The sequence below is a fragment of the Centruroides sculpturatus genome, unplaced genomic scaffold (genome assembly GCF_000671375.1).
Source record: "Centruroides sculpturatus isolate CEXI.00-Female unplaced genomic scaffold, Cexi_2.0 scaffold482, whole genome shotgun sequence".
Classification (NCBI taxonomy): Eukaryota; Metazoa; Arthropoda; class Arachnida; order Scorpiones; family Buthidae; genus Centruroides; species Centruroides sculpturatus.
Window position 1 is genome coordinate 522,488 of NW_019384808.1, and position 9,745 is coordinate 532,232.

The following is a 9,745-nucleotide window of genomic DNA, read 5'->3' on the forward strand; positions in this document are numbered from 1 at the left end:
CGCCAACAGAAGAAATTAAACACGTCTTTCAATACTGTGTTTTTCTAGAAAAAATCCTTCATCTAACGCACAATTGTTCTTTCTTGATTGATAATGAATCTGTAAATAATAAAGTTCTGTATCAAATAGATACGAGAAATCACGTCTAAACATTATTTTCTAATTCGAATAAATTTCAATAATTGTAGAAATAATTTCTTCCGCATTTTACACTACAGAAATTACAGTAAAATCTGAAAGACAAAGAAATTCAAGTTAATTTTCTGATTCAAGTATTTATATCTTATGTAAATTCAAAAGGCGACATTTTCAAACTTATTTTATCCGTGATATTTAAGAACAACTAGACGAAGTATTTGCGTGAAATTTCAAATGGAAGGGTGTACAACCCACACGAAGAAAACACCCGAACGCCACCTTTTCGTCTATTCCTTCGTAAAACTGTTAGCTTCTCCGAAAAAAATTTACAATCCATTAAATATTTACAATAAAAGTATACTTTACCTTTTATTTACTTCAATTCCTTCTACAATTCAAGCTCCGAATGAAAAGGTTGGCCCTTATCAGAGCTGTAGAGCAAAAAAGTCGAAGATACGTGTTAAAAAGTGTCCTTTAGAAGCGAATATCTCGCGAAGAGTCGAGTGTACTATACATGTGTGGTTCGATCGATTTTTGCTCGTATAGAAGGTCTAAAATTCTAGAGGGGTGCAAAAGGGGCGGATCTACACAGGGACTAAAAGGGCTTAAACCCTGGGCCACAAAAATTTAACGATTATCATAAATTTTTAATACTTTTTCATTAGTGCTCATTGTTAATGAAAAAGGTATTTTCTCAGTTAATGAAAAAGTAATGAAACAATTTTTTCGTGCATTGTTTGTGTTTGTTACACTTTAAATACAACAACACAACCGTATGTGAAAATTGATATAAAAAAATAAAAATTTTATTTAACGACATACAAGAGTTAAATCTACAGAGACAGGGCCGTTCCTAGAGTATCTGCNACCACAGACGAGTATTTTCCTGTAAAATCTTCCTCGCGACCGACGTGAAAAATAGCTTAAGACGAGTTAAAACAAGAAACTGTTATACTTGCCACTGGTTGTGGCCTGAATAAGTTGTGTATATAAAATTTGAATTTGAAATATAATTAATAATATTTAGAATAGTACATATATTCAAATAATATTAGAATAGTAGTATTTAAATGATAATATTTAAAATAATATTTATGTAGTGTATTATATTAATTTAATGATAAATTAATTTTTCCCTTTTTTTTAAGGCGGCTCGCGCCGCCCCCTAGACTTGCCGCCCGGGTGCCCCGCACCCTCTGCACCCCCTGGTCGGAACGGCCCTGTACAGAAACCTAAATACGAAAAGGCGTCACGTTTTCAAAATCTTTTATATAAAGCTTTAAATGTGATGAATAACAATAGTAATAATATTGCCGACGATACGGTAAAATAATAAAATAATTTTGTTATACATACAACTTAAAGGGCGAAGGCCAAATTCTACATCGCGCAACTCCTATGCCTATTGACTTATGCACTCAGCTATGGCCTTAATTTTCACAGACTCGTTTTTCGTAAAAGCTGAAGAAGTGGATCCTATTATTTTGACAAGGATCTGTTTGTGCTTAGGGCTTAGTGCTGGCCATGTTTCGTTCGAATCGGACGAGTAATATTCCTACAAAGTTTGGTCCAGATCGGTTTAACAATAAAGATTTGTATAAAGCACAAATCAACAAAACTTGATTTATATTGGTGATGTAACGAATATTCGGTTACTATTCGATATTCGGCCTATTCGGCCTATTTTTCGCTATTCGGCCGAATACCGAATACCTAAAAACAGGAGTAAGAAATAACAAAAACACAGTAAATTAATCATTTTGGTATTTATATTTAATGTTATCGGGTTAGTGTTGTTTGTTTATATTTATAACTTATAAATGCACAAAATAAAAAAGAAAATAATTATAGTCACACGTATTCACAATTTATAATTACAAAGATCAGCGGACGTACACACTTATTCGTTCGAGAATCGTCGCACATCTGGGGTCTGACCCAGCCTAGCCTTCTTTTTAAGCGCTCTTCCCTTTCTCTTTCCTCTATCGTTCTAGTCCACGTATGCATACATCATAATACGTGCTCACGATACTTTCGATTCGTCACTTTTCCATCGTAGATTTTCAATTTTACAATTACGTGACTCATAGCCTGGTGATAACGGAGAAAAGAGACAGATTGGACGTCGGTATAAGTCACAGTTATGATTTCACAGATTCGAGACAGCTTGATAGCCCGAACGGCCCCAGGCTTTCGCCCGTGCACGCTAAGTTTCTTTCATTACAAGCATTTAGCTTTCCGAAGTCTCTGACAACAATTGTTTGACATTGATGGCCGCGAATTTCGCGCCAATAAGCTGTCTCGACTTGATCGATTATGTTATCAACTCAATTTCATATTTATTTTCATTTCGAGGTCCTTCTCTGTTCTTTTTCCGTTATTTACACATGTAGGTCATTTCATTGTTTTCCACATTTGATATCATTTATCACATACAGTATCGCCATGACGCTCTTGTCTGTCCGCTACAACTGTCAAGAATTAACGCGATTGACGAAGCGTAGTGACAACGGGCCAATAGAGAGCAAGTCCTTGCCATAATGCGCCTTGCGCGCCAATTTTCGTACGTGCGTTAATCAAACCAAATAGTTTAGCCGAATATTCGGCTATTCGGCCACGCTCCTGGCCGAATATTCGGTATTCGGCCTCAGGCCGAATATACTATTCGTTGCAACACTAATTTATATATCTATATATAGATTGGTAATTGTTATCAGTGAATCCCACAATTATGGTCAATGGAAAAGAATAATCGAATAATTCATAACAAATGATTTATAAGAATATAGAACCGATTCAAACACAAATTGCCCTTGTTTACCGCCCATTTTGATGGTTGGCAGCTATTTGGCTCCAACATAAACAATACTTTCTTTAATAAATTAAATATTCATAATATTTCACAGTTATTCGGCTCTTTTTCAATAACATCCCAATGAAAGATTACTTTTTATATATACTTTACTCTTAGAAATTAAAAATTTTCCAATTTTAATTAGGTGGCGCCACTTGTTCGTTTTTTAAAAATTGACAGTTACGTTACGTATTTGAGAAGAACATGGAGGATGGAAGCAAATAACTGGTAAAGTATATTTTCTATCGAACGGATTAAAACTTGTCATTTATAATGTCTTTTCCTCTATTTTATGCATAAAAGTGCCTTCATCCGCAATATAATATAATATTATCATCGATATCTATACGTATTTTATATATTTATTAAAAGCAAAATGTTCCTTCACGGCCAACAGAAATCGAAACAGAAACTAACGCTTTGCAAAACGCTTTACGCAATATCATCAAATCAATCGAGACCGACAAGTACTTCAACGCAGCAAGAACTGAGAGATGACAGTCTGTGGTCCCTAGCAACCGGACAAATATGGCGTTCGAAATTTTGTTCGTAAACAGAGGCGTTCGAAANCGCCACTTGTTCGTTTTTTAAAAATTGACAGTTACGTTACGTATTTGAGAAAAAAATGGAGGATGGAAGCAAATAACTGGTAAAGTATATTTTCTATCGAACGGATTAAAACTTGTCATTTATAATGTCTTTTCCTCTATTTTATGCATAAAAGTGCCTTCATCCGCAATATAATATAATATTATCATCGATATCTATACGTATTTTATATATTTATTAAAAGCAAAATGTTCCTTCACGGCCAACAGAAATCGAAACAGAAACTAACGCTTTGCAAAACGCTTTACGCAATATCATCAAATCAATCGAGACCGACAAGTACTTCAACGCAGCAAGAACTGAGAGATGACAGTCTGTGGTCCCTAGCAACCGGAAAAATATGGCGTTCGAAATTTTGTTCGTAAACAGAGGCGTTCGAAACTCGAGGTTTGACTGAATAAAAGGTAAGAAATTAGAATTAATGAATTTGTTTAAAAATTTATACTAAAAATCGTCACGAAGTGTGACCCGACTGGAGATACACGCGACCGTCTTTATCTCTCCATTCCTCTGACCTGTAATTACCAAAATTTAGCAACATCAATCCTCTTAATAATCAAACCACCCTGCAAAATTTCAGAAATTTTCGACAAAAGCCACATGGTTTAAGACTTAAAGAGGGTGGACAACATCGTGCCACGGACAAACTTACACTAACATCCATAAACAGAAAACACACTCGATTTTTTATATGCGTTTCTCGACGTTTAAAGATGTTCTGAGTCAAAAAATGTAAAACTCAATATTAAGGAGATCTCGATTCATCGCCGCACTATTCTTTGTATATATAACAGTCGGGAAAGTAAAAAATTCTAAAAGTGTTTAATTTATGTATTAGAAGGTATGCAAATTAATAAATTATGGTGTGACATATTAGAGGGCGTAACGTTAAAATAATGAAGCATCATTGTAATAAGATAGTCCCAGTAGTGGCCGAACGGTTCAGTTTTTCACGATTTTAACGCCTAAAGAGGGGCCAGATACCCTTAAAAGACCTCTCAGAAAGCATTTCCCTAGGCTCTTCGGAGGATAAACAGCTACGCAATAAGTTCCATATTAACTCCGGTACAAGAGATAGTATTTTTTTATTTGTATGAAATAGTAAAGGTTAAATGTTAGTAATTATTTTTATTATAGTGTTATTAAACAATATTTAATATTATTATTATTTTTACATAGTGCATATTTAACATAACGAAATAGTGAGTTGTTATTAACGAGTTTTTTAAAGTATACGATCCGGAAGTACAATACAATATATGAATTTTAAACATTGTTCGGAACTATTACTTTTACTTTCCCGGCTGTCACGTATATATAACAAGGGAAATTAATGGAATCGTGTCAAATGTGACCCTCCGAGTTTTTTGCAATTTTTCACGTTTCGAGACTTCCTGAAGCCAAAAGCCACAAAAAATTTTGTGGATATGTGTGTGTGCGTGTGTTGTCATCTATTCCACTTAAAATCACAGGAAGGTGTGAAATTTGGAACACGGTAGTTTGTGTATAAGTGACATTGAGGCTGTTAAATTTTGGTGATGAAAGGTCGCGGGGAGTGGAGATAGAGGGTAGTCACGTGTTGTATCTTGCACGAGATTGTGCTTAATGAAGATTTTACTTGTTTTTAGCGTTTACAGATCATTATAAAACTCATCTGTACTCTCAAAATTAAGTCCTTTGCTATTCTATAATAATTAAAAATGTATAAAATTTTTATGATAAAATCTCGTAAAAATTCATATACTTTATATTACACGGAGCATTGGCATCAATACATTCAAAACTTAATAAGCAACTCCACGTTTATTATTCTCAGAAAACAATGAAGCAATACACTAATAAACCTTAACATACTGAATAAAATGAAAACACGGTATTGTCTACGGATATTGCAATGGGAATAAATTTGAATAAAAACTTTAAAATATTTCCTTTCGTGGAACACTCCAGGTAGGTTATAAGTGATTTGTTTATGCTTCTAACACAATAAAGTGTTATAAATTAAGACACTTGGCGGGTTTTCTCATCTTTATTTAGTTGATACGTGTGAAAATTTTTACACGTTTCGGGCTNTATATTACTTTTCAATAAAATAAACTGAATTAAGTTTGAATACAAGTTTATTTTAAGCTTTTATATTGATTTCTTTCAGACATTCGAAGTAATTTATTAATCAGCCTATTTCTTTTAATTTCTGCAAACTTTTTTATGCGGTTTTAAGTTAATTTTAACTCGTTGTTTTGGTTTTATGCGATTTTAGAAAACTAAGGAACGTATCCCTACTTTTTCAAGGCAAGTAAAGTCTTTTTATATGCGCTTTTCTGTAGAACGTATCCACCGCATAAAACGAGACTTTACAGTAATAAGATAGTCCCACTAGTGGCCGAGCGGTTCAGTTTCCCGAACACTAATAGTTCAGGCGTGGTTGTGCTCCCGGCCAGAACAGGCTGGCCACGTGGAATTTTAAGAGTTTTTTCACGATTTTAACGCCTAAAGAGGGGCCAGATACCCTTAAAAGACCTCTCGGAAAGCATTCCCTAGCCTCTTCGGAGAATAAACAGCTACGCAATAACCTGTATATTAACTCCGGTACAAGAGATAGTATTTTTTTATTTGTATGAAATAGTAAAGGTTAAATGTTAGTAATTATTTTTATTATAGTGTTATTGAACAATATTAATTTAAATATTAGTATTATTTTTACATAGTGCATATTTAACATTACGAAATAGTGAGTTGTTATTAACGAGTTTTTTAAAGTATACGATCTGCAAGTACAATACAATATATGAATTTTAAACATTGTTCGGAACTATTACTTTTACTTTCTCGGCTGTTACGTATATATAACAAGGGAAATTAATGGAATCGTGTCAAATGTGACCCTCCGAGTTTTTTGCAATTTTTCACGTTTCGAGACTTCCTGAAGCCAAAAACCACAAAAAATTTCGTGGATATGTGTTTGTACGTGTGTTGTCGTCTATTCCACTTAAAATCACAGGAAGGTGTGAAATTTGGAACACGGTAGTTTGTGTATAAGGGACATTGAGGATGTTAAATTTTGGTGATGAAAGGTCGAGGGGAATGGAGATAGAGGGTAGTCACGTGTCGTATCTCGCACGAGATTGTGCTTAATGAAGATTTTACTTGCTATTAGCGTTTACAGATCATTATAAAACTCATCTGTACTCTCAAAATTAAGTCCTTTGCTATTCTATAATAATTAAAAATATATAAAATTTTTATGATAAAATCTCGTAAAAGTTCATATACTTTATATTACACGGAGCATTGGCATCAATACATTCAAAACTTGATAAGCAACTCCACGTTTATTATTCTCAGAAAACAATGAAGCAATACACTAACAAACTTTAACATATTGAATAAAATGAAAACACGGTATTGTCTACGAATATTACAATGGGAATAAATTTGAATAAAAACTTTAAAATATTTCCTTTCGTGGAACACTCCAGGTAGGTTATAAGTACTGTAATTTGTTGTTTAGAAAAGGAAAAAAATATGATGAAAAGTACAGATAAAAAAGAAGAAAAAAGGAGTGTAATAATGAAATTAAAGTAAACTAAACTAGAAAATAAGAAATAAAAGAATAAAATCAACAATCTTCTCAACAATAAATTACTATTCCTTATTAAAGTATTTGTCAGTGGTTAAGAACCAATATTAACTCAATTTTTTTTTTCAGATTTTTGACGAAGATATACTTTTCTGGTGCGAAACGTCGAAGAATTTCCAGAATTATTAGTTTTACTTTTAAAATACTTAATTTTATGAAAAAAAAGTAATGTTTTGACCTCATTCTGGTGTCTTGTTTCACGCAGAGCTTTTTGTTATTTTCAGATCCACCACCATCCACCAACTAAGACCATTTCCAATAAGAGCTGAAGAAGGTGTTAAACTTTTGTTTATAAGAGATAAAGTGAAGCCAGTGATAAGAAATCATACACGATGAATTCCATTAAAGGAGAAAGCATATTCCATGAAAATGAAGAAAAACAGAAAATTTAATGAAGATATTTTAAGATTATTATCTACATCTTTTGTTGCAAAATGCATAGTAATTGTGTCCAGAAAAAAACTGTATAAATTACATTAATTTTTGATAGTATTTATGCCTGTTGTTAATATTTGTGAACACTGGTGTAAGCAGTTAGTGTATGGTGTGATGAAATCGGAGTTGGTTGTAACCTGTAAATTTTAATTTAAGGAAACTCGTGGGAAAAGTGAAAATTAGTTTTCTATCTGCAAGCAAAACGTTAAAATAGAGCGCTTAAATTTACATATTTGATTTGAAAATAAATTGAAGAAAGTTTCGATCTTTAGACGATGCTTTTAATATTTTTATTTCTCGTATTTTACAGGTTTAAACATTCGGAAGTCAAAAAATGGGAAGTATCAATGTGACAGTTGCGAGAAAGAATTCGCTTCGAAGTATAATTTAAAATATCATCAAAGGATTCACACTGGAGAAGGGCTATTGTCTTGCAAATTTTGTACTCGTCAGTTCAAGTATGCCGGCAGTCTACATTACCACGTCAAGACTCACACCGGGGAGAAACCTTTCACTTGTGACTATTGCAAACGAAGTTTCACAAGCAAAAATGTCTTAGTTGGACATCTGCGTACTCACACCGGGGAGAANTCTACATTACCACGTCAAGACTCACACCGGGGAGAAACCTTTCACTTGTGACTATTGCAAACGAAGTTTCACAAGCAAAAATGTCTTAGTTGGACATCTGCGTACTCACACCGGGGAGAAACCTTTCACTTGTGACCATTGCAAACGAAGTTTCACATACAAATATGTTCTGATTGATCATTTGCGTACTCACACAGGGGAGAAACCCTTTACCTGTGATAATTGCAAACGAAGTTTTACACAGAAAAGAAGTCTGATTCGACATCTGCGAACTCACTCGGAGTAAAAGCCGTTATCGTGTACTTATTGCTTACAAATGTTCCGTTTTAAACGTAATTTAAATTATATTATTAAATATCGTAATGATAATGAATAACAGTATTTGTTACGAAGAAAATGTTAACAAAAGTATTTATTCTTATAAATATTTGTATTTAGATTTTATTTAACATCAAAACAAGAAATGTTTGAAGTTTTATTTTCTTCATTTGTAATTCTTACATTTTGTAAAATTTGATGTTAATTTGATGTTGAGTGAACAAGAAAGGTTTTGTAAAATTATTTTTTAATTTAATAAATTTAAATTTAAAATACATTATCATAAGTATGTGTATCATTTAGTTTGGTAGAACCCGTCTTCCTTAATCACAAATAACTCGTTTAGTGTTGCTATAATTATCCTATTTAAAAACACAACCGAAGTTGTAATCTTTACTCGTAATAATACGTAGTTGTGAATCATCATAAACAAAACGGAAGCCGATTACATTGCACTGTATGTATATTGTATTACTTATTGACAGTGAAATTTATTAACAATTTTATTGGGGATTTTTGACTCTTATAAGATCTGAGAAGAGATGCTAACTGGTTAAATTTGTCGTGTGTTATGTGAAATTGTGAATTACGTTTGATGCAATGCGTTATTCGATACATTGCATTAAACATAAGCTTCACTGCAATGTTGCAGTTTAACGGCGGGTAAAGATTTTGGAAATCCCAAGCTGCTTCGCAATCGTCGATGATTAAACTAGTCTACTGTCGCTTTGGAGGAAGGCGGATGGCCCATCGTTGCAAAAATCTGCAGTATACTTACGGTGACCATATTTTTTGGGGGAAAATAAAGGACATATTTAAGAAAATAAAAACATCTTATAAAATTCATATGTTTATAACATTACACATACATACACATTGTAAAAACTCAAATAACATTAATTTTGATACTTTTCAGTAGAATTAATTTTTTTTAATAGCACAGGTTCACGCTTTAAAAAGTCATAAAATTCTATACAGTTCATTTGAAAGTTGTATTTGACAGAAATAATGTGCTTACTTTTAACTGGGTTTTTTCATTCGTCCACATATTATTCACCAATGAAAATATTCATTCAACGGGGCATTAGATCCAGGGAGACATAAAGAAAATTCTACGATTTTAAAAATATTTTGAAAGCGATTTATTTTGCTGTAAAATG

At 32.9% G+C, this 9,745-nt stretch overlaps 1 long non-coding RNA gene across 2 annotated transcripts; it reads left to right on the forward strand.

Moving 5' to 3' along the window:
- The first annotated feature begins 3,580 nt into the window (after positions 1-3,580).
- LOC111629737 lies at positions 3,581-8,125 on the forward strand. Of its 2 annotated transcripts, none has more exons than XR_002757401.1 (3): positions 3,581-3,641; positions 3,786-4,005; positions 7,311-8,125. It is a non-coding gene; the product is annotated as an uncharacterized LOC111629737 (long non-coding RNA). The 2 variants fall into 2 exon arrangements; XR_002757400.1 differs by having other exon boundaries at positions 3,612-3,641; positions 3,717-4,005.
- Positions 8,126-9,745: the final 1,620 nt, after the last annotated feature.